This window comes from Macaca mulatta, chromosome 7 (assembly GCF_049350105.2).
Source record: "Macaca mulatta isolate MMU2019108-1 chromosome 7, T2T-MMU8v2.0, whole genome shotgun sequence".
Taxonomy (NCBI): Eukaryota; Metazoa; Chordata; class Mammalia; order Primates; family Cercopithecidae; genus Macaca; species Macaca mulatta.
This window is the reverse complement of record NC_133412.1, coordinates 72,305,916-72,330,941: the sequence shown is the minus strand read 5'-3', so window position 1 is coordinate 72,330,941 and position 25,026 is coordinate 72,305,916. Positions and strand designations below refer to the sequence as shown.

At 36.7% G+C, this 25,026-nt stretch overlaps 1 pseudogene across 1 annotated transcript; it reads right to left on the bottom strand.

Annotated features, from left to right (window-relative positions):
• On the bottom strand, nt 1–24,983 carry LOC713942 (stabilizer of axonemal microtubules 2-like; annotated as a pseudogene). Its single transcript, XR_013395861.1, has 4 exons — nt 24,869–24,983; nt 24,609–24,787; nt 16,073–16,275; nt 1–2,826 (listed from the first exon to the last, which is right to left on the bottom strand). The product of XR_013395861.1 is annotated as a stabilizer of axonemal microtubules 2-like (transcript).
• Nucleotides 24,984–25,026: the final 43 nt, after the last annotated feature.

Below are 25,026 nucleotides of genomic sequence, written 5' to 3'. Positions count from 1 at the left end.
TGACTTCTTGAAAATCCATTCCTTTTATTGATTTTATTAATGTTGCATAGAAATATAAAGTTTCACACACCATACTTTTACTAACAAATGTAAATAAGAACAAATTACTTTTGAACAATTAAAATAACCAAATATTGATGATTTTCAATAAAGTATATTTTGAAATAATTTTGAAGCCATGAAAGACTAAAATTCACTTTATGCTAAAATAAATCATATTCTCTCATAATGTAATTATTTATTTTTTTTTAAAAAAGGAACCACCCAATAAGAGTTTAATTCATTAGGAAATTTTCAGCATTTCTAAATGCAATAGAGTGTTTCTACTATACTTTCTGGCATCATTCCTTTCCTTAGCACTTATCTTCACACTGGAAGAGGTGAACCAGGTGATTATGCCCCCTGTGGGGGCTGGTTCTGCCTCTGAACAGTGACTTGGCATGGCAATTAGGTTCAAAATTACCTACATTTACCCTAAAGATTTCTTCAGAGCTGTCAGTCTTCCTGAAACTTCCTAAAACTACCCTAGCAAATACTTTTTCCTTTCTGCAAATACTGTTACTCAAACCACTGTATTTACCCCATTCCAAGCTTTCCATTCTCTGTTAACAATTTCTCAGGTGCTCATGAAGTTTTAAAGGACAAGACTCCTCTCAGAAGCACATACTACTCAGAAGCTCAAAGCAAATTAGGTTAGTTTACAATCCTTGCTACAGGCCAGTAAATGAGGATTGAGTAAGTAATTTTCCTCATTTGAAAAGGAGAAAACAAGTACAAAAAGAGATTGAGCGATTTTTTTTTTTAACAATCCTCTACACTTGTACTTTAAGGACTAAAATGTACCATATAGTCTGATGCTCAAAACAAACTCTTTTTGAGAACAGACATCATTTTACAAATAGACACCGAGGCTCAGAGATATGAGTCATTGTCTAAGGTAATACAAGTAGAAATCTATATTATTAGAACTTGAACTCTGGCTGGGTATAGTGGCTCATGCCTGTAATCCCAGTGCTTTGGGAAGCCAAGGCGGGATTCAAGAGTAGCCTGGCCAATATATTGAACAGCCTGGCCAATATAGCAAGAACCTGTCTCTACAAAGTATATTTAAAAAAAAATAGTCAGATGTGGTGGCACACCCTTGTAGTCCCAGCTACTTGGGAGGCTGAGGTAGGAGGATGACTTGAGCTCAGGAGGCTGAGGGTGCAGTAAGCAGTGATCACGTCACTGGCCTCCAGCATGGGTGACAGTGAGACCCTGTCTCTAAAAATAATGATAATTAGTTAGAACTTGAACTCAAGTCCTTTGATTCCCAGCACACAGAGCCTTTCCTTGCCACACCACAGTGCCTCTTGCTAACCTGAACATGGTGAGGAGCAGTGCAGCAGTCTGTATACCACCAACCAAAACTTGACTCAGTAGATGCTATGTAGATGCACGGAAGTCTGAGTAAAATGAATCCTATTATCTTGGAAGAGGAATTCATGTATCATTTTCAATGTTGTTCTAGATAATCCTGATGTGCTTGATAAATAACAACTGGTATGTGAATAACCATAAAATTGCCATAATTATAAACAGAATTACAAATGATAATAGACTGGGGACAAGTTACTAAGCAATATGTTAAATATTAAAAGAGTTCACATGGGAATGTATATTATTGAACCTTCTGAAATGCATATTAAAGAACGATCTTGATTAAAGTATCAATACAAAATGGTTTTAAGATTCTGAGTTTTTATAATACATTTTCCAATTTTCTTGTTTAAAAATATAAAAAATGATTTATTATATCATAATTTTTTTCACTCCAAAAATTGAGTCTTCTCTTGGAAAAACAATTACTTGCTAGTAGCTTCCTTTTAAGCATATTTTGGTTATTAGAAGGCCTTCACTGTGGGAGAAATCTTGTGAAAGAATTTATGACCTTGGGAATTGGCATTTTCAAAAATGTAACCTGGAAGAGACGAGTAACTTGTTGGGCAAATTTCCTGTTTTTTGGTGTGTACTCTACAGAGTACATAGTCACATCATCAAATGGAACAGAACTCTTAAAAGCAATATTTAAAGATTTGCAACTCTCTGTTGGAATCAATTTGTGTGGCCCATAGTGAGATCTGAAAGTGCTCAAACCATCAAATTTTCCAGATGGGTTGGGAATCTGCTGCTTCTTAATAAGTCCCTGACGACAATTTTCCCATGCTGGAAAATCTTCCTTCATGGTGCTTTTTCCTTCGAAAGGAAAATTGTTACTTCTTCTATGAGAAACTGGCCTGATGGGAACTACATGGTTGGTCTGATATGGAACATAGTCAAGATGGCTTGTGCTGTTTAATAGATGTTACCTGTAGGAGGCACATACTCTGGTACTTTCTTGACCTCAGATGGTGGGATTTCCCATGGTTGAAAACATTCACGGAATTCAGTGCTTCCTTCAAACCAAGCATTCTGGGTCACTCTGGTGTGTACAGGTCTGCAGATTTTTGCAGTTTCACCAATAAGACCCTGAAAGTCATACCGGTGAGCTGTGAGATCCTCAAAGCATTGGTCAGTTGGTTTGCAAACTTCTTTTGGCCTTTCAAACTTGAGTTCAAGCTGATGAGGTATATAATCAAGGCAATGACTTGTAATGCCATTAAAAGGGGCTGTAGAACGTTTGACCACAGAGGAGGGTTTAAAGAAAGATTTGCCTAGGCTTTATCTCTTGAGGAACAAAGTCATCCTGAAATGTAGCTGAATTTCCAAATTTCACAGTAGGGGGTTGATAAGTTTGTTCTGGCTTATAAAGTTCACTTTTATGAAGGTCATAAGCTCTATAATCATCTTGAAAATTAAAACAAAGTAAAAACATTTTTAAACGCTGAAGAAAACAACCATCTTCTAAAAATCATAACTGATTTCTCTCATTGCCAAACATCTTTCCATTTCCTTTGGAAATCTAAACGATAGTATCAGAATACAGTTTCTCTGATTCCTTTCAGATTTGTTCTTTTTCTTCATTTTCACCTTCCTCTACCCATCTCCTCACTTTAATAGATATAATTTTCCACTTTCAAATTCATCTGATTACATAACAAAGGAAAAGCATATCTGAGCCTGATTGTGGATAGTTCTTGAAAGCCAAAAGGACTGTGTTGTAGGTGAGGACAGAGTTTAGGAGATTATGGTTGTATTCCTAGGAAGTGGTTGGGATTTTAAGTACAACTCACAAAATGCTAAGGTATGTCTAAAATCCAGGGCTTGAAATAAAATCAAGTGCCCTCATGTGTAGACAAAAGTAATACAGATATTACTCCTTGCTTTGGAGAGACTCATCAAAGGAGAGAAAATTTTAATTCTGGTATACTCTAGGAAGCTACAGAAAGAACTCCTTGAGCAAAGATACAGGGTAACTTGTATCTTTGCTCAAGGAGATCTCCCAGAAAGATCTCTGGCTTCAACTTTCCCTCATGAAAAGGACTTTAAGGCATTCCCAAAAGATAGAGGGCCATCTAGAGGCCAGAGGCCTTAACTGAATACCTTCAAAGGTGTTTGAAATTGTAGAATTTGAAGTGACCATCAGAGCAAAGATCTGGAGTTTGGAAGTTAAATAACCTTAAGCCTACTTCCTGCAGTTTACCTAGACTGTGGAGCATTTTGGGTCACTCTGGTGTCTACAGGGTGATGACTTGTAATACCATTACAAGTTGGTAATGGTACACTTCACTAAAACTGAAATGTTTATATTTCAACTAAGGATTATTTGTGTTTTCTATTTCTAGATGAGGAAGATAATAAGCTAGGAAATACCAGAAAATTGACTTCACCGGCTGGGCACGGTGGCTCATGCCTGTAATCCCAGCACTTTGGGAGGCCGAGGTGGGTGGATCATAAGGTCAGGAGTTCTAGATCAGCCTGGCCAACACGGTGAAACCCCATCTCTACTAAAAATACAAAAATTAGCCGGGCGTGGTGGCAGGCTCCTGTAATCCCAGCTACTTAGGAGGCTGAGGCAGGAGAATCGCTTGAACCCGGGAGGTGGAGGTTGCAGTGAGCCAAGATCATGCTACTGCAATCCAGCCTGGGCGACAGAGCAAGAATCCGCCTCAAAAAAAAAAAAAATTGACTTCACCTCAAAATATGTATTTCTAAATACCAAAAATGAATTTATAAATGACAGAAATTTATTATACAAGATAACATACTAAAATCAGAACTAAAGTCTATGCAGTATTTACAGGAAAGGTCAAACCTTGAAAACTTATTATGTGGATATCTTCTTCAAAGAGATAAAATGTTTATCCATTTCTGCCAAAATGGCCAACTTTTGGACTAAATGATCAAGTTACTGATGTTTGGATGAGAGAGGGCACCTGACTCAAGAATAGGCGACCTTTAGGCCAGCAGAGACCTTGAAGACAAACTGACAGAAAAGATGAGCTAGATCAAGCATTCTTATTCTTGTAAACCTAAAATTGAAAATAATGAGTGAGATAGAAATGAGAGAATTGAAAAGGATGCCAGGAGGTAGTGCTGAAGAGCCATGGAAAGCTGAAGTTACATTCAAAACAGACCTGTAAAGAAACAGAAAAGATAACTAGTCAGAGGCGGCCAGTTAGTAAAGTGGCAATCAGAGCAGATGAGTGAAGTGAAGGTGCTGTGAGAGAAATCATGTAGCTCACTGTGGAGATGAAGGGAAAAGCTCTTCCTTGAAGCTCCCTGGCACCTGATAGTTTTCCATTTTCAGTTCACCTGAAGCTTTACCAGAGTCTTTTTTTTCTTGAGGTACCATGAGGGAATCTCTCTTCTTTGCAAAGTAAAGTATAAAAGTATAACACCATTTTTCACTAGCTAAAAGAAATCACAGATGTTATTAAAGATCAACAGTTCCACACAATCATATAGGGAGAATTCTTGCTACCACAAAAGAGAAAAAAGATTTTCATTGTAAGAGAGTAAACAGAAGACAATATTTTCCCTCACCAAACCAGCTTTGGTTTTCAAAATGGAAGCAAGAATTTGGACACTGAGAGACGGATGTAATAGTGTACAATAGTATGAATGTCAGTTCTAGCTAATTGCAGAAAATTGATTTTCTCCCCATAAATATGCCTATGCTCATATGCCTGGAATACTTATTATCTGTTCTGGAATATTTATTGATAACATTCTAGGAATACCTTTAAAACACCATAATCTTTATCATGTGTTTTTAATGTTTCATGATACTTAAGGAAAAAACAAACATTTAGTAATTTGCTGTTTAATTTCCAAATATTTGGGGATTTTTCTACATTTTTTTTGTATTATTGATGTCTAATTTAATTCTGTTATGATCAAAAACACACATTGCATGATTTCAATTCTTTTATATTTGTTAAGGTTTGTTTTATGACTCCAAATATAGTTTATCTGGATGAAGCTTTCATGTGCATTTGAAAAGAATGTGTATTCTGTTACTGTTGGCAGAAGTGCTTTACAAATGTCAATTTGGACAAATTGTTGATAGTGTTGTTCAGGTCTTTATATTCTTACTTATTACCTGTCTATGTTCTACAGATTACTTAAAGAGAGTGTTGAAATCTCCAACTACAAATGCATATTTTTACATTTCTTATGTTAATACTATAAGTGTTTGCTGCTTTGTATATTTGAAGCTTAGAATCTTGTGTTTGGGAAGTGGAAGGTGGGTGTGTGGTGGTTTCTCTGTTGTCTCAGTCCAGCTTCAGTCTTAGGCAGGCCCTGTGCCCCTGGGTCTCAGAAGCACAGCTCTCTCAGTGCACCTGCCCCTTCACTTAATGTAGTAGGTCTCTAATTGTTGGTCTCAAGACAGTTTCCTGTTCTTTCTTCATTTTCAAGGTTCAGTTTTATTTTGCTCCTTGCTGTTGTTTTTCTTTATCTTTCATCAAGTTGCAATACATCTTCACCTATTCATTGGGGCTGTCACAGTGATGCCTCTCCTGCAGTGGATATTTATCCTTTTTTGTTCTGTAGGTTAGAGGCATCCAAATGGAGCTTCCTGCTTTTTTTTTTTTTTCTTTGTAACAACAACCATTCTTCTCTCCATACCTGCACTATGAAGAAAACTTTCTGTGGTCTCCAGCCTTTCTCCCAATCTTTCTGATGATCACACAGTGAACATCTATAGGGAACAGTCTATGAGTCGTTTTGAACTGCCCCTTTAGTGTCTGAAGTTCTCAGAGCTTCTATGCTCTCACAGTAGCTCACACTCAAGTCTTTAGCAATTAAATATGTAAATTAATTATTTTTATACACTTGTGTAACAGCTAGTCTTCATTCCATGCCCAGCTTTGGGTGAAACAGTGCTTGAATCCTGTCTCAACTGGGTGGAAGTTGTTTTTCGTTAAATGTCAGGCTAATTGGTTAACCTGTGATCTCAGCTTTCTAAAGGATTCATACACATTTATGATTTCATAAATTAGCTGGCTTTTTCTTATTCTTATGTTGGGAATATACTCTTTCTGGCATTCTGCATCCTACACAGAATCTGAAAATTCTGGATTTCTTTAAGGCGAGGTTTAAAATTACACCTTGAATTCTACAAATTCAATTTCCTTTACAGATAAGGGCTATTTTGACTTTTTATTTCTTCTTGAGTTACTTTTGTTAAATTGTATTTTTCAAAAAATTTATCCATTTTATGTAAGTTGTAAATTATTGGCATTTTTAAAAAATAATATCTTTTAACGTGTGAAAAATCAGTCTTTGAGTTTTAATCACAATATTTTGTTCATTTACACTTAATGTAATGATCTAATTGGGCTTAAGTTGACTGTATTGCTATTTGCTTTTGATTTTTCCCTCCTTTGTTCCCATAACCCTTATTTCCCGCCTTCTTTTGTATTAATAAATGGCATTTGTATTATTCCACTTTACTATTAGAATTTTTTCTATATTTTAAAAATAAATAATGAACGTTTGACTTATTATGAGATTTTTCTGGCTCAAACGTAAATGGATATTTTTGCCACTTCTAGCATGGAAGAACCTGTAAGCAATTTAATTCTATTTAAATCCGCTTGCCTTTTGTACTACTGTTCTAACATACTTTACTTTTATATTTGTGTAAAAACATAGTAATTTTAAGTTGTCAATATTATTTTATATTTACCCACATATTTACCCTGTGTGCTTCATCCATTCCTGCATTTCATGCTTCTCTCTGGAATAAGTTTCCTTTTAACTGAAGAATGTCCTTTAATACTTTCTGTAGTAGGTATCTCAGCTTTTTCTTTTTTTGTCTGAAAACATTTTTACTTGGCTTTAACTTTTCAAGGCTATTTTTACTAGATATACCATTCTCAGGTTTGCTGGCTTTAAAATTCTAGATCCTTCTCGCACCTTTAGCACTTTTAAAGTGTCATATCATTGTCATTTAACTTCCATAGTTTGTGTTGAAAAGTCACGTATCATTCTGTTTAAAAGTCAGATATAACTTTTTCTTTTTGTAGATAATGAATAGTTTTTCACTTGCTACTTTTAAGAATTTATATTTACTTCATTTTCAGAAGTTTGACAATAGTTGTCTAGGATGGTTTCCTATGTGTTTATTTTGGAGTTTGCTGAGCTTCTTGAATCTGTGGGCTGATTCTTTCAATTTTGGAAAAGTCTTGACCATTATCTCTTCAAATATCTCCTGATTCTTCATAGGCCTCATAACATTTTACTATGTGCTGAATGTTGTGTATAAGAGAATCATAAAAACTAAAATCAATGTTATTTTCAACTGGAGACAGTTCACTCTTTCCTATGTTAGAATATGGGGGAGATCACCTCATTCTTACCAGAATCCGAGCTAGATCAGTGCTCAATGGCACCTTTAGTTAGACATAGTCTTACTCTAGTTTCAAATGTCTCAAGAACAAGACTCGAGGTGTGTTTGTAGTAAGGCCCTCATTCTAGTGGAGCTTCGTCTCCTAAGCATTTACTCCCAAATAAGACTGTGGGATATTCCTCTGGAATTTTTCTGGCCCAGTCTCCCAGCACACCATGCCCACTCCCCTACAAACACTCAGTGAATGTCTCACATTGAAAACCAGCCATGTATCTGGGGCTCTTCTAGATTTCAATTGGTCCTATCAGCCCAAATTCGAGTGTTCCACTGCTTTCTTTTTCCTCTACTAGAGTTTGTCTGCTTATGCCAAGCTCAATCCTCAGCATAGGCCTAGGACTTGACAAGTGTTCCCAGAGAAGTAAATGGCTGGCCATATCAACTCACTGAGGAAGGGCTCCTAGCTCTCTGAAATTTTTGTATTTTGCTTCTACAGCTGTTTGATGTCCTTCCAAGAAGATTTTTAAAAATCTATACTTATGTCAGGTCCCCTCAGCCTGGCACTCAAGGTTCTTCCCAAACTGATCTCAATCTACTTTCATGGAATTACACCCCAATCTCTCATCCCTGAAAATTTCTGGCCCTCACTATGTCTACTGAATAACTGTTTTATTTTTCTGATTCTATGCTTTTTTACTCATTTCGTACCAGTTTTCAGAATATCCCTCCTCTTTCTACATATCAATACCGACTAGTGTCTGATGCATTCCCAGGCTGGCCTGAAGTGATAACTTACCAAGTATCAATTCTTGAAGCACTGTTTGCTCCACTATTTTTGTAGTAAATAATGTCTTCCCCTGAGGATATCTCATTTTGGTGTCTAGTATGGCAATTTCATTTTTCATGCTATTGCTTTTTAAATTCTCAATTATAAAGTTTCTTTTTATATAGTCAATTTTATTTTTAAATAAACACTGTATATATTTAAAATGTACTTGGTCTTTAACATGTATACACACACAGTAAAATGATTACTAAAGTGAGAAACATATTCATCTCCTCACAGTAACCTGTGTGTGTGCATGTGTGTGCATCTGTGCGTGTGTGTGTGTGGGTGGTGTGAGCACCTGAAATCTATTCTCAGCAAATTTCCAGTATACAGTACAGTATTATTAATTATAATCATGATGCTGTACATTAGATCTCTAGATTTACTCATCCTATACAACTTCAACTTTATACCTCTTGCCCAATATATCCCCAATTTCCCCCACTTCCCTGCCTCTGGTAACCATCATTCTATCTTCTGCTTCTATGTATTCAACTCTTTTAGATTTATACATTATTATGCATATTATTACATAATATATAATAGATGTGTACTATATATATGTTCATACAAATATTTACACATCACATTTATTCATTCATTGATTGATGCACATTTAGGTTGTTTCTTGTCTAGATTATTGTGAATAATGCTGCAGTAAATAAAAGTGAAGATATTTCTTCAAGATACTGATTTCATTTTCTTTGGGTATACACCAGAGAAGTTGCTGGATCACATAAAAACTCCATGTTTAATTTTTTGAGAAAACTTCATATTGTTTTCCATATAGCTATACCAATTTACATTCAAACCAATAGAGTACAAGGATTGCTTTTTCTGCACATCCTCACCAACACTTGCTATCTTTTATCTTCTCTGTAACAGACATCCTCACAGGTGTGAGATGACATCTCATTGCGGTTTTGATTTGCATTTATCTAGTGATTGGTTGAGTATCTTTTCATATATCTATTGGCCATTTGTATGTCTTCTTTGGAAAAATGTTTATTCAGGTACTTTGGTCAATTTTTAATCCCCCCCTTTTTGTTTTTGCTATTGTCTATTTTTTAAAATATTAACCCCTTATGTGATACATGGTTTGCTTATATTTTCTGCCAATTCATATGTTCCAATTTTTTTTTGTTGATTGTTTCCTTGCTGTACAGACACTTTTTAGTTTGGATGAACTCATTTGTCTATTTTTATTTTGTTACCTGTGTTTTGGGAGTCATATCCAAAAAAAAAAAAAAAAACCACTGGCAAGGTCAAAGTCAAGGTCATTTCCCATGATTTCTTCTAGGAATTTTATGGTTTCAGGTCTTATGTTTAAGACTTCAATTCACTTTGAATTGATTTTTGTTTATGGAATAAGGCTCCAATTTCATTCCTTCACATGTGGATACTCAGTTTTCCCCATACCATTTATTTCATTTATTTGAATTTCAGATTCAGGGATTATATGTGAAGGTATATCACTTGGGTATATTATGTGATGCTGAGGTTTAGGCTTCTAACGATTCCATCATCCGATTAGTGAACACAGTACCCAACAGGTAGTTCTTCAACCTTTGCATGCCCCCTCACTCTCTCCTTTTGGAATTTCCAGTGTTTATTGTTTCCATCTTTGTGTCCATGTATACCTAATGTTTAGCTCCCACTTATAAGTGTGAACATTCAGTATTTGGTTTTCTGTTTCTGTGTTAAATTGCTTAGAATAATGACCTCCAGTTGTATCCTTGTTCTTGAAATAACATGGTTTTATTTACTGTGGCTGCACAGTATTCCATTGTGTATATACACTGCATTTTCTTTATATGATTCACCATTGATGGGCACCTATGTTGATTCTATGTCTTTGCTATTGTGAAAAGTGCTATAATGAACATACAAGTGCAGACAGAATGATTTATTTTTCGTTGGTTATACACCCAGTAATGAGATTGCTTGATTGAATGGTAATTCTACTTTTAGTTCTTTGAGTAATCTCCAAACTGCTTTCCAAAGGGGCTGGACTAATTTGTATTCCCACCAACAGTATATAAGTGTTCCGTTTTCTTTGGACCCTCACCAGCATCATTTTTTTTTTTTTTTTTTTTTTTTACTTTTTAAATAATTGCCATTCTGACTGGTATGAGATGGTATCTCATTGTGGTTTTCATCTACATCTCTCTGATGATAAGTGATGTTGAAAATATTTTCATGTGTTTGTTGGTTACTTGTATGTTTTCTTTCAAGAACTGTCTTCTCATGTCCTTTGCCCATCTTTTAATGTTATCTTTTCTTGATTTATTTAACTTAGTTATAGATTCTGGATATTAGTCCTTTGTTGGATGCACAGTTTGTGAATATTTTCTATTATGTAACTTGTTTGTAACTTTGTTGATAGTTTTTCTTCCTGTGCAGAAACTCTCTAATTTAAGACCCATGTGTCAATTTTTATTGCATTTGCTTTTGAGTGCTTAAAATATAAATTCTTTGCCTAAGGCAATGTCTAGAAGAGTATTTCCTAGGTTTTCTTTTAGGATTTTTATAGTTTGGGGTCTTACATTTAAGCCTTTACTCCATCTTGAGTTAATTTTGGTATACAGTGAGAGGTAGGAGTCCAGTTTCATCCTTCTGCATATGGTTAGCCAGTTTTTCCAGCATCATTTATGGAATAGGGAGTCCTTTCCCCATTGTTTATTTTTGCCAATTTTGTTGACGATCAGGTGGTTGTAGGTGTCTGGCTTAATTTCAGGAGTCTCCATTCTGTTCCATTGGGCTATGTGTCTATTTTTGTACCAGTACCATGCTGTTTTGGTTAGTGTAGCTTTATAGTACAGTTTGAATTTGGGAGATGTAATGCCTCTGGCTTTATTCTTTTTGTTTAGGATTGCCTTGGCTATTCAGGCTCTTTTTGGGTTCCATACAAATTTTAGAATAGTTTTTCTCTAATTCTGCAAAAAAAAAAAAAAAAAAAAAAAAAAAAGAAATTATATTGGTAATTTGTAGATTGTTTTGTGTAATATGACACTTTAAAGATATTGAATCTTCCTATCCATGATCATAGAATGCTTTTCCATTTGTATAGTTTATGATTTCCTTCTTCTTACAGAGATCATTCACCTCCTTTGTTAGATGCCCAGGTACTGTGAGTGTGTGTGGCTATTGTAAATGGGATTATGTTCTTGATTTGATTCCCAGCTTGAAGATTACTGGTGTATAGAAATGCTACTGATTTTTGTGCATTGATTTTTTTATCCTGAGACTTTGCTGAATTCATTTATTAGGTCTAAGAGTCTTTTGGTAGAAATTTTAGGGTTTCCCAGGTATAAATTACATTGTCAGTGAAGAGAAATAATTTCCAACACTAGCATTTCCAACACTATGTTAAATATGAGTGATAATAGTGGACATCCTTGTCTTGTTCCAGTTCTCGAAGGGAATGCTTCCAGTTTTTTGTCCATTCAGTATGATGTTGGCTGTGGGTCTGTCACAGATGGCTCTTATTATTTTGAGGTATGTTCCTTTAATGCCTAGTTTTTTTTGAGAGTTTTTATCATGAAAGGATGTTGGATTTTATCAAATGCTTTTTCTGCATCTACTGAGATGATCATATGATTTTTGTTTTTAATTCTGTTTATGTGGTGAATCACATTTATTGATTTGCAATGTGGGACAATCCTTGCATCCCAGGAATAAAACCCACTTGACTGTGGTGAATTAACTTTTTGATGTGCTGCTGGATTTGGTGTGCTAGTATTTTCTGAGGATTTTTGCATCTGTGTTCAGGTACAATGGTCTGTAGTTTTCTTTTTTGTGTTTCTGTCAAATATTGGTATCAGGATCATACTAGCTTCATAGAGTGAGCCAGGAAGTAGTCCCTCATCCTCAATTTTTTGGAGTACTTTCAGTAGGGTTGGTACCAGCTGTTCTTTCTATGTCTGGTAGAATTCAGCTGTGAACCCATTTGGTCCAGGGTTTTTTTTTTTTTTTTTTTTTTTTTTTTTTTTTTTTTACTGATTCAATTTCCTTACTCATTATTGATCTGTTCAGGATTTGTTTCTTCCTGGTTCAATTTTGGGAATTTGTGTTTCCAGGAATTTATCCATTTTCTCTAGACTTTCTAATTTGTGTACACAGAGATGTTCATAATATTCTCTGAGCATCTTTTGTATTTCTGTGGGATCAATTGTGATGTCACTTTTTAATTTTTGATTGTGCTTATTTGGATGTCTTTTTTTGTTAATCTAGCTAGTGGTTTATCCATCTTGTTTATCTTTTTAAAAATGAACTTTTTGCTTCACTGATCCTTTGAATGGTTTTGGGGGTCTTCATTTCATTCAGTTCTGCTCTGATTGTAATTATTTCTTCTGTTAGCTTTTGGTTTGGTTTGTTATTATGCCGCTAGTACTTTTAGTTGCAAGGTTAGGTTGTTAATTTGAGCTATTTCTATCTTTTTGATATAGGCATTTAGCACTATAAACTTTCCTCTTAACCCTGCTTTTGCCACATTCCAGAAGTTTTGGTATGTTGTGACTCTATTTTCATTTATTTCAAATACTTTTCTTTTCTTTTTTTTTTTTTTTTTTGAGACAGAGTAATGCACTGTTGCCCAGGCTGGAGTGCAGTGGTGCGTTCTTGGTGCACTGCAATTCCACCTCCCAGGTTCAAGAGATTCTCCTGCCTCAGACTCCTGAGTAGCTGGGATTACAGGCACCTACCATTACGCCCAGCTAATTTTTTGTATTTTTAGTAGAGATGGGGTTTCACCATGTTGGCCAGGCTGGTCTCGAACTGCTGACTCTGTGATTCACCCACCTTTGCCTCCCAAAGGAGGACAGTGAGAGTATCTTCCTACTATGACTTCTCTTCAGCTGCATAATTGTTCTTAAATAGGTTATCTACAAAACCTGCAGTACAATCATACAGAGTATGGAAGTAGAACCTTGGCTCTTAGTGTTTTTGTTGTCTCATGCCTGAAAACCTGAAATACAAAACATCACCTTTGCTGACTAAGAAAGTTCAGTAGTGAGAAAGTTCAGTAGTCAGAGGAACTCAAAATTCGTTATCCTTGAACTATAACCATAGGAGTGGAAGTATCGGAATCTACAGGAAACTCAGGTCATGGAAAGCTAGTAGTGTTGGTATAAGTGTGTGCGTGTGTTGTGTGTACATGTTCCCAGCATCAGGGGACAACAGTATTACTGGTATATTTCTTATGGATCTTGTAGAAAAAAAGAAAATCTTAATATGATTGTATAAGAGACCAAATATTGTGGCTCATGTCTGTAATCCCAGCACTTTGGGGGGCCGAGGCAGGCGAATCGCAAGGTGAGGAGTTCAAGACCAGCATGACCAACATGGTGAAACTCTGTCTCTACTAAAAATATAAAAATTAGCTGGGCATGGTGGCTCGTGCCTGTAATCCTAGCTACTCAGGAAGCTGAGGCAGGAGAATTGCTTGAACCCGGGAAGCAGATGTTGCAGTGAGTCGAGATCGTGCTACTACACTCTAGCCTGGGTGACAGAGCAAGATTCCATCTCAAAAAACAAACAAATGAAAAAAGACCAAATTCATCTTCATCAATTATTCTTTATGTCAAATTTTACACAGTACATTTTCTCCTGTGCATATCAATCTATATCAGCAATTGCTCTATGCTACATTTAATTATACTTCTTCGGCATTCACATAGTCTTCACAATTTGTTCTTTGTGTAGTATGTTATGTGTTCAAAGATTTAAAAAACAGAAAAAACATTTCTTGACCTCCCTAATGGGTAGGCTTATAGATGAAAGTATACTGATATCCTGCACTTTAGTTACTTGTTGAACAGGTAGGCATGAAATTTAAAGAAAAAGTATGCATTTAACTATTACCTAAATCAAGTATGAATCATTACTTTGATTATTGATGGTATCACTCTTACAAAAGTGTTTTATATTAGGACATATCCATTCAGCTATTTTATATAACCAATGGAAATAATGTAATCCTATATATGTAATTACATTATTAATAAAAAGATATAAAAATATACCTACTATCATAAATCAAAATCAAAATAAGCCTAAAATAGCCTATTTTTAGGCCAGGTGCAGTGGTCACACCTGTAATCCCAGCACTTTGGGAGGCTGAGGTGGGTGGATCACTTGAAGTCAGGAGTTCCAGACCAGCCTGGCCAACATGGTGAAACCCTATCTTTACTAAAAGTACAAAAATTAGCCAGGTGTGGTGGCGGATGCCTGTAATCCCAGCTACTCAGGAGGCTGAGGCAGGAGAATTGCTTGAACCCAGGAGAAAGAGGTTGCAGTAAGCCAAGACTGCACCACTGTACTCCAGCCTGGGAAACAGAGTAAGCCTCCATTTTGAAAGAAAAAAAAAAAAAAAGCCTATTTTAAAAAAACAAAGACCCCACTCCTCAAAAGTACTGGAGTATTTTAAAATCAGGTTTTTGGACCAGGCGCAGTGGCTCACGCCTTTGATCCCAGCACTTTGGGAGGTCGAGGTGGGTGGATCACTTGAGGTCAGGAGTTCGTGACTAGCCTGGCCAACATGGTGAAACACCATCTCTACTAAAAATAGAAAAAATTAGCTGGGTGTGGTGGTGTGCACCTGTAATCCCAGCTACTTGGGAGGCTAAGGTGGGATAATTGCTTTAACCCAGGAGGTGGAGGTTGCAGGGGGCCAAGATCGTGCCATTGCATGCTAGCCTGGGCGACAGAACAAGACTCTGTCTCAAAAAAAACCCAAAAACCACCACAACAAAAAAACAGGTTTCTGGAAAGAAAAACATACATGGCTCAACTCATACTCCTCTAAGTCAGTTGCCTGCAAAGGGAAAGTATTCTCACTCTTCCACCATGCCAGAATTCTTAGAGGAGCAGGACCCCATTTGGCACTGTCTATCATGCGGTAGATAAGCCTATCTAATTCTGAGGCTCAATATCAGGAATCACCTGCTTACAGATGAAAGCTTCATTCTCTATTTTGTCCTTTATCAGTGTAAAAGTAACATTGTGCTTCTCCATCTGGTAACTTTTTTGCTTTATAGGTTGGTTCAGGACTTGAATGGAGAAAAGCATTGCTATTTATTTGACCTCAAAGATCCCAATACTCTCGGAAGCATTTCAACTTTTTCTAGGATGGGAAGAAAAGAACAATGCCAACTAAAGGTGACATGAAGTGACAAATGTGACATAATGCTTGTTTAATGGCATCCTTTGTTTTTCATGTTTTGAGACAGTGAAAACTAATAAAGTAGATGACTTTGGATGGGAATGTGGGTCTTTTACCTCTCAATCAGACAAATGGTCTATTTTCTTTTGTTACTATACAATACTATTTTGCCAAAGAGAGAAATGTTCTTTCCTGAGCCATGGAGGCTAAGTTTGGCAGCACACCAAAGTTATAATTTGATATTAGATGTTAAAGCTGGAAGTGAATTTTAGTTTTTGGCTCCTTCATTTATGAAATGGCAAGTTACCTTTATAAGTCGGGACAGTGTCCAACTTTCCTTTTTTAACTTGTTGTCTCTCCAAAGGCCGGACTATTGCCACAGGCTGCACTTTGTACGAATTAAAATTCCGTTTGTAGGTAATACCAAGATCAATCTTCCCTTGTTTTGGTTTATATTCTTCTGGCACATGGCGAGGCTGTTTAAATATTTCATAAGGACGATAATCCAACCTGAAATATATAAATTTGAAACATAGCCTCGCAAGTTCTTTTATTTCTAATTATTTCAATGAAGTATGGAAAATGTCAAGGCTTTTTTTTTTTACTTGGAAAGTCTGAGAAGATATTAAAATGGTAATAGTTGATAAACTACTTGAAAGAAGTAAATGAATTTTCATAAGGTCCTATCCAGTGACTAAGTATCTTGAGAAAAGTAAATATATCAAAAATTCTAGTTTTGAAAACATCATTACAATAGATCTCAGTTAATTGGATCTTCAGTAAACACTATCCTCAAGTAATTGATTTATTTTCTAACCTGGAAGGAAATTTCAGGTAAAATTTACTAAACCTGAAAAGCTTAAAAAATATATTCCCCGAGTCCACTTTGTCAAAGTCCTTATTCATCCTACTTAAAGTCTCCAGCAAACTATTTTGGCATACTTTCTTCTTTTTGAATTCATGCTGTTTTCTCGCTTATTGTTAAATGATTAGTAACTCTGGTCTTTAGACATAAATCACATTCAGATTATAGATGTGAATGTTCCTCATCTTTGGATCTCCCAGAATTCCTTGTCATGGATGGATGCCAGCTGGTAATGCAGCCAACCTGGGCACTATATAACATTATGTGACAGAGGTAGTACTGCAGACACTGAGGTAAAAACTGAGGAATGGAGAAGAACACAAACTTAAACTGATCAGACTGCCTACGTCCAAATCCTGGCTCTGTCATTTACTAGCTGCAGGACCTTGGATAACTTCATTAACCTGTTTATGCCCCAGTTTCTTTATATATAATATGGGACAATAATATCTTCTATCTCACAGAGTTGTTTTTAAGGATATACACACACACTTTTAAGACTGCTTGGTACATAGTAAGATCAATATGGCAGCCACTACTGTTACTACCCCAAGACTTCATGGATTGCTTTTTTCTTCTGGACTCTATTGGCACATCACTCATTTTGTGATTAAACTATCTTGTATTAACCAATATTTGTTGCATATGTCTGTAAGTTCTCCAAAGAACCCAAACCCCTCACTGAATTCTTCTATTCACAACATAACTTCTTAGACTAATTAACTGTTTTCTCACCCACTCCAATCCATTTCAATCTGGTTTCCAGGACTGCCACTTCCCTAATACAGCTCTAAGGTTCACTATGTCTTCCATGTGATTAAATTCATCGAACATTTTTAATCCTCATCTTACTTGACCTCTCTAGCAGTAATTGACATTATTGTCCACACTGTCTGTTTCTAGGAAACTTGCTCTTCCTGACTTCCTGATTATTTCTTGCCAGTCTCCTATGCAACTTCATCTACCTTTACTCGGTCATTAAATACATGTTAGCATTCCTCAAGACTTAGACCTACCTACACATACTTCTTTTCATCCACTGTTCACTCCTGAGGATAACTCTTCTACTCCCACAGCTTCGATTACTACCTAGATTGAAAAAACTCTCAAATTTACATCTCAGCTTAGACCTCTTCTCTGAGCTCCATACCAGCATCTATGATGGTCTCTTGGATATTCAGTGGCAACTCAAAACTTAATATGTCCCAAATCAACTCGTTATTTCCCCTTAATAAATGTGGTCCTTTTTGCTTGTTCTCTATTTAAGTGAATGCCATCACCATCGCTTCAGATGCATAGTCAGAAATCTAGGACTCACCCTTCAAACGTCAATTCTCTCCCCTATCTAGTCTGTCATCAACTACCGTCAATTTTGCCTCATAAATCTCCCTCAAATCTAACCACTTTTCTCCACATCTGCCACTACCATAATATGCAAAGTTCTTGCAACAGCTCATTTGAATCACTTTAATAACTTTCAAAACTCATTTACCCACATCCACTCTAGTTCTCCCTCCAATCTTTTCTCCACATGGAACCTGAGTAATTCTTTCCCATGTAAATCTGATCAGGTCATTCTTGCCCTTATCTCGCTAGCCTCTTCCTTAACTTCCTTCCTCCCCAACTTCACCCTCTACCAAAAAAACAAAGCAGAAAAACCTTTATGGCTTCTTATTACTGTAAAGACATAGATGACACTGAACATGGCTTAAAGGTTCTGCCTGGTCTCCTTCACTAGCCTCAGCTCTCACCATGCTTCCTCTTGCTTTCTCTGCTCCAGCTGGCCCTCTTTGATACTTTTCTCCTTTCCCTGCTCCTTCCTGCTACATGCTACTCTCTCTCTCTCTGCTTGGAATGCATTTCTTTCCGCCTCTTAATCCAGCTAATTTAACATCCTTCAGGTTTTGACTTATTTTTCTTATTTCCCTGATAAAGTCAAACTCTTGTTCTGGATGTCAAGGTACCTGTGCCTATCCTTCATAGATCTTATCACTGTTGCAATTTTAGACTTATTTTGAGTAATGTTTTTGATTGCCATCTCTAATAGGTTGCAACATCTGTCAGCACAGAGATTATGACTGCTTTTGGTCACCACTATATCCCAGGTGTCTAGTATAGTGCTTGATGCTTAATAAATGCTTAATAATTTTTTATTTAATGAATGAAGAGTAGTAGAAATCACATACCTCTGCCTCCCAAGACATGTCAGTTGTTCTTTGCTCTTCTCAAATACTAACTAGAGGGGAATAGGCTAAAATGAAGTCAGGAAGTGAGAGAATCAGGAAGGGAAAAGCAAAGCAAAAGCTTAGAACTCTCAGTTTCTCTGGTTAGACTAGTTAAGTGTTAGAAAGTATACCTCCAAACCTAAAGCTGCTTTCTATGTAGTAGTAGAGGGTGAATGCAGTCTTATTCATCTGATATATCCTGAAACATCTGATGTGTCTAGAATCCTACTCCTTCAGGGCAGGCTTCCTGCCAACTCTGGCAGTCATTTAAGTGAGCTACAACAGGACTGCTATAAGGGATCCAAAATCTTGTACAAGTTCAGACACCTCTTTACACAGTCACTTCCTGTACTATACAAAGGTACAGAATGCTTCTTTGTTTGTACAGATAAATCCACTTTCTACTGCATAGTCACCACAGTCAACATGAGGGAGTCAAGCAAGAGTTTCAAGCTCCTAGATTATGACTCTTAGAAATACTGCTAGTTTCCCAGTGAAAATATAAAGAAAAGATCCAATGTCATACTAAGTGAAGAGATGACAATTTAAGAAATGAATATTTTAGTTTTATTGGTATATTTGGACCTTTCGGACATTTCTTGCTTTTTTTTTTTTTTTTCCAATTATTAAGGCTTATTTGAGTAAGTCAACTGGGGAAATTCAGAATTAAAAAGCAATTGCCTTTTAAAAGAAAGATATGGCAGGTTAAATTTTCTCAATTTCTACATTTAGAACTGGTTAAAAGCAAAATCTTTGTTCAATAAACACAAATATTGTAAAATTTATTTCAAATCTCTAATATGAACCATTAAGGCATTAAGAAAGAAATATTAATAAAGTGAAGAAAAAAGAACAACCATTCCCATTTAATCACTCAACCAGTTACTGAATTTCCTCATCTCACTTATTATAATCCATAATTATCTTAGTTATTTATCTGATATTTTCATATTTGGACTTTCCCACAACACGATAAACAACAGTAAAGCAAAGATTGTCTCTGTTTTATGTTCCATGTCATCCTCAGTGAGCAGTCCAGTTCCTGACCTACTGCATTGAATCAGTGGCAACAGAGTCACTAGCAATGCTGGTTAAAAATGCAGTTTCCTGAGACCCACTCTATTATCTACTGGCTCTTTTAGATGGAGACCTGGAATCTGCAATTGTAACACTTCTAGATGGCACTACTGCATACCAAAATCTGAGGTCTTAAGTAAAATCTTCCATCTGTGGTAGAGCCATACACCTACACAAGTAACTAGAGTCACCAAACTATTATTACTGCAAGGAATGCCTGAAATGTTAAAAATAGAAATATTAGACTAAAAGTTTGAAAGTTTAAACTATAATAATAAAAATAAATAAATAATAAAAAAAGAAAGTTTGTATCTTTGCTATATAAGAATGAGCTGCATCTGAAATGAAAATGGCTAACACCAAAATCTAAAGCTGTTACAGAGCATTTTTAAAACTCTAAATTATAGAAATATGATGTACAAGTCACTAGGAAGCAGGAACTTCAACTTGTGAAAGGAAGATAAATCTTGGGGCCCCAAAATCACTAAGCTAAGGGGAAAAGTGAAGCTGGGGACTGCTTAGGGCAAACCTGTCTCCCATTCTCTTCAAATCCCTCTGCTCACTGAGATAAATGCATATCTGACTGCTTCCTTTGGAGAAGCTCATCAGAAACTCAAAAGAATGCAACCATTTATTTCTTATCTACCTATGACCTGCAAGCTCACTCCCAGCTTCGAGTTGTCCTGCCTTTCCGGAATGAACCAATATTCATCTTACATATATGTTGATTGATGTGTGTCTCCCTAAAACGTATAAAACCAAACTGTGCTCTGACCACCTTGGGCACCTATTATTGGGACCTCCTGAGGCTGTGTCACCAGCACGCACCCTCAACCTTGGCAAAATGAACGTTCTAAATTAACTGAGACCTATCTCAGATATTTGGGGTTCATAAACTTATTCACATTTTTATACTTAACACCAAGATTGTACCTTGAATATAGTATATACATTAACAGTTTAAATAAAATAATGAGTAAATATAATATGTAATCCACCTAACTGACAAAAATACAGACAGATCAAAAAAGGTCAGTCCAAATGAAAAGTATAGGCTTAAGAAGATTTGTGTTCATCACTCACTGAACAAATATTGGGTACCTACTATGTGCTAGTAGGCATTGTTACCAGTTTTCTAAAAATAGAATGCTGAGATAACAAAAGACTTAGCTCCTGCTTTCATGAAACACTGAAACCAGTCTAACGATAAATAATAGGAAGGTGCTTTGTGAGCTTACATAGAAGAATTTTACCTAATCTGAAAACTGGAGGAAGTGTCAGAGAAGGCTTATTCAAGTGATAATGTAGTTGAGATCTACAGATTGAATGAGCATTAGCTAAGAGAGGGAAGGAAAATTGCAGGTAGGGAAAATAGTATCTTGGAAGACTCTGAGATAAGGGAAACCTGGCACTTTCAAGGAAATGAAAAATGGCCCATGGGATGGAGCATAAAAGTGAAAAAGGCACTACAGTGAAAATGAATTAGAGAATTAAGTAGTGAGCAAACCATGCCTCTACATGGTTTTGATAAGGATTCTAGTTTGTGTTAAACACAATGGGAAAGTTTAAGAGTATTTTAAGCAAAAAAGTGATAGGGTTTGGTTTGCATTTTAAAATCATTTGGGCAGGCTGACGTATTGAAAACAGATCAAACTGCAAAAACTAGAGTAGATTCAGATATTATTATAAAGTGACTGCATTCTTCTAGGTCAAGCTTGTCCAACCTGCAGCCTATGGGCTGCATGCGGCCCAGGATGGCTTTCAATGAGGTCCAACACAAATTCATAAACTTTGTTAAAACATTATGAGATTTTCTTGTGATTTTTTTTTTTTTTTAGTTCATCAGCTATGGTTGGTGTTATTGTATTTTACGTGCGGCCCAAGACAATTCTGCCAATGTGGCCCAGTGAAGCCAAAAGATAAGACACCCTGGTCTAGGTGGTGGTAACAGTGGAAAGTAGATAAATACGAGATATTTTAGGAAGTTAAAAAAAAAATAGAACTTTTTATATCCCTTTTTTCTTCTCACACTTTGTCAACCTAACTTAATTCGTATTTTTCTGTTTTTTTTTTTTTTTCAAGTTGTGATTTAACTAGTCGGTTGCCTATCAAATTGGTTCAACTTAAATCAACTAAACAGTAATTTAAAAAGCTAGAAAACTTTATTGACACCAGAAGAGTTGGGAGAAAAATAAGTAAAGCAAATAGTTACTAAATATTTACTTAAATATAGTTATTCCTTCCATTTTACCACGGCATGCTCGAATTTCTTGCTTGGGTTTAAGACTCTGAGCTGGAAGAACATTGTCATACATAGGATATTTTTCCAAATATTCAGTTGTAGGGCAAAACACCCCAGAATTTTCATAAATCCTTGTGATTCCATGTGGACAATGATGTCACCTGTGCAAAAAATCAATGGAAAGATTAACTTCAAAAAACATTTTGTGTTGTAATTGCATTTTAATCAGAGACCTCCAATAAACTCACAGTTTCTAAATTCTAGGGCTTTACTGAAAAACCAAAAACTGGGCTGGGTGCAGTGGCTCACGCCTGTAATCCCAGCACTTTGGGAGGCTGAGGCGGGCAGATCACAAAGTCAGGAGATCGAGATCATCCTAACTAACAGGGTGAAACCCTGTCTCTAATAAAAGTACAAAAAAAATTAGCCGGGCTTGGCGGGTGCCTCTAGTCCCAGCTACTCGGGAGGCTGAGGCAGGGGAATGTAGTGAACCTGGGAAGCGGAGCTTGCAGTGAGCCAAGATCACGCCATTGCACTGCAGCCTGGGCGACCCAGCAAGACTCTGTCTCAAAACAAAAACAAAAACAAAAAAACCCCAAAAACTGTTTCCTCTGTAATGGTGTTTACAGAAACAATCTATAAATAATGGTCTATCCCTATGTGGTGGAAGCACAGCAATTAAGTGTCTCATAACAATTTAGTGTCTTGTTACACTATAGAAGCTGAAAAGCTAATAGGGAATTTCCCAGGCTCTTGCAGAAAGTTTCCACATACAAATTAGGTTTCACCTGCTACATGTATTCACATGACACTTTGACTCAGAACAGAGCTACATAAGGAGAGAGTCAAGGCATAACATTTATTTTGCTTGCATGAATGTAATAGAGGCAACAAGAGATTGGAGTTAGAAGTTGTTAGGTGGCATCTTGATTTGCGAGCTGGTTTCCTAACTTGGCAGCTTCTTGACCATGGAAGAGACGAGTGATTCTGGAGTCTACAGCTCTGTTGCAATTTTCGATTATGGCAGAGGCAGTGGCCTCTTGTCAGTCCTGTTCTGTGGTAAAATTTTTGGAAGTTTTTCCTGGAAGCTTATTTTGAAAATGATTTCTTAAGTTCTTCCAAATGAACTATATATATATACACTCCTTAATAAATTCCTTTTTGCCTAAACTAACAAAAGTAGGTTATGTTATCCATAACTAAGAACCTTGACCAATATATCATATAAGCTAATAGTATACAGTTATTTAAGAGAATGAGGGTGACCTTTACATGGTCACTGGAAGATGGTGAGATTGTAAATAGTAAAAAACTGGATTGTAGAATAGTATGCTCAGAATATTCTCTTTTTTGTTTAAAAAAAATAAAATCGATGCAGGCCAGGCGCAGTGGCTCATGCCTGTAATCCCAGCACTTTGGAAGGCCGAGGTGGGTGGATCAGGAGGTCAGGAGAGCTACTAAAAATACAAAAATTAACTGGGTGTGGTGGCATGAGCCTGTAATCCCAGCTACTCGAGAGGCTGAGGCAGAAGAATTGTTTGAACCCGGGAAGCGGAGATTGCAGTGAGCTGAGATTACGCCACTGCACTGCAGCCTGGCGATGGAGTGAGACTCTGTCTCAAAAAAAAAAAAAAAAAAAAATCAATGCACATGTAAAACAAGTCTTAAAGAACATTTGTTATCTGTGGAAGATAGAATTATGAAGGTGTTTTATAATATAGATATTTTACAATATTATGGATTTTTATGACACCTCTTGTGTATTTATTGCATTATCAAAAAATAAAAATAAAACCCTTAAAAAACAAAACAACCACAACCAAAAACAAAGAAAAAGTAAAATCACACCATTCCAAGGGTAGCCCTCAACATAATGAAGACCAAATTTCCTAACAGCTGAATGAGAAAGGAACTTGCGTTGAATGTAAATTAGGAAAAAAGTAAAAATTGTCTCCTGCACAGCAGTCTGCAGATTCATACACCCAAAGTTAATTTGTTGATATTTTAATCTACTTCTAATTACGAACTGTGTTTATTATGAGACTATCAAAAAAACTGCTTTCCATCAACATGCAGGTGTTTTCTTTGAAGGGGATTACAAATACGAAGGGATTGACACGTTCATATTTACTTAGCAAATAATGATCTAATCCCTGGGTCAACAGTGAAGCTGAGGAAGGAGAAGACTGTTTCTAGGTAATGGAAGGTTGTTAGGCAGGACTCAGTTGGATTCTAGGTTTCAGGGTGGGGACTACTGTACTGCCTTTTCAGTCAGGCGAATCCCAAAGAACTGCTGCCTGGACGGGAATGGGAATATGGTCTGGCTGGGAGGACAGAAAGCAGATGAAAGAAAGTGTGATATGGGTTGCAGACTCAGGGCCTTGAGCACTGTTCTTTCTCATCTTTGTGGTGAGGGATGACGGGGTGGAAATGCATTCTCCCAGTCTTATATCCCGTCGCTGCTTCACATATATTATTTACTTTGCATCCTTGCTTGGGAGTCTCAGGGGCTACGAAGAAACGTTTTACCCCCAGGTAGCCGGCGGGTGCGGAGCGAGTATTCGTGGAGCTTATGAGATAAGTGGGGATGTCGCTGCGTCCTCGTCCCTTGATCTGCGGGGGACGGCCATTCTCAGGGTTCCCGAGGAGTCGGCTCCCAAGCCCCGGCCCGCCACTACACCAGCCATTTCTTACCCGCAGGTACAAATCTGACAAAGACACCAGCTCCTCATGCTCTTGGCTCCCATGCCTTCCTCCACCGCGCCTCAGCACTTGCGGCTTCTCCACTCCCACAGCGCCCGCCGTAGTCAAGGCAACAGAGGGACACCTGGTGACAGACCCTGTGCCGGCTT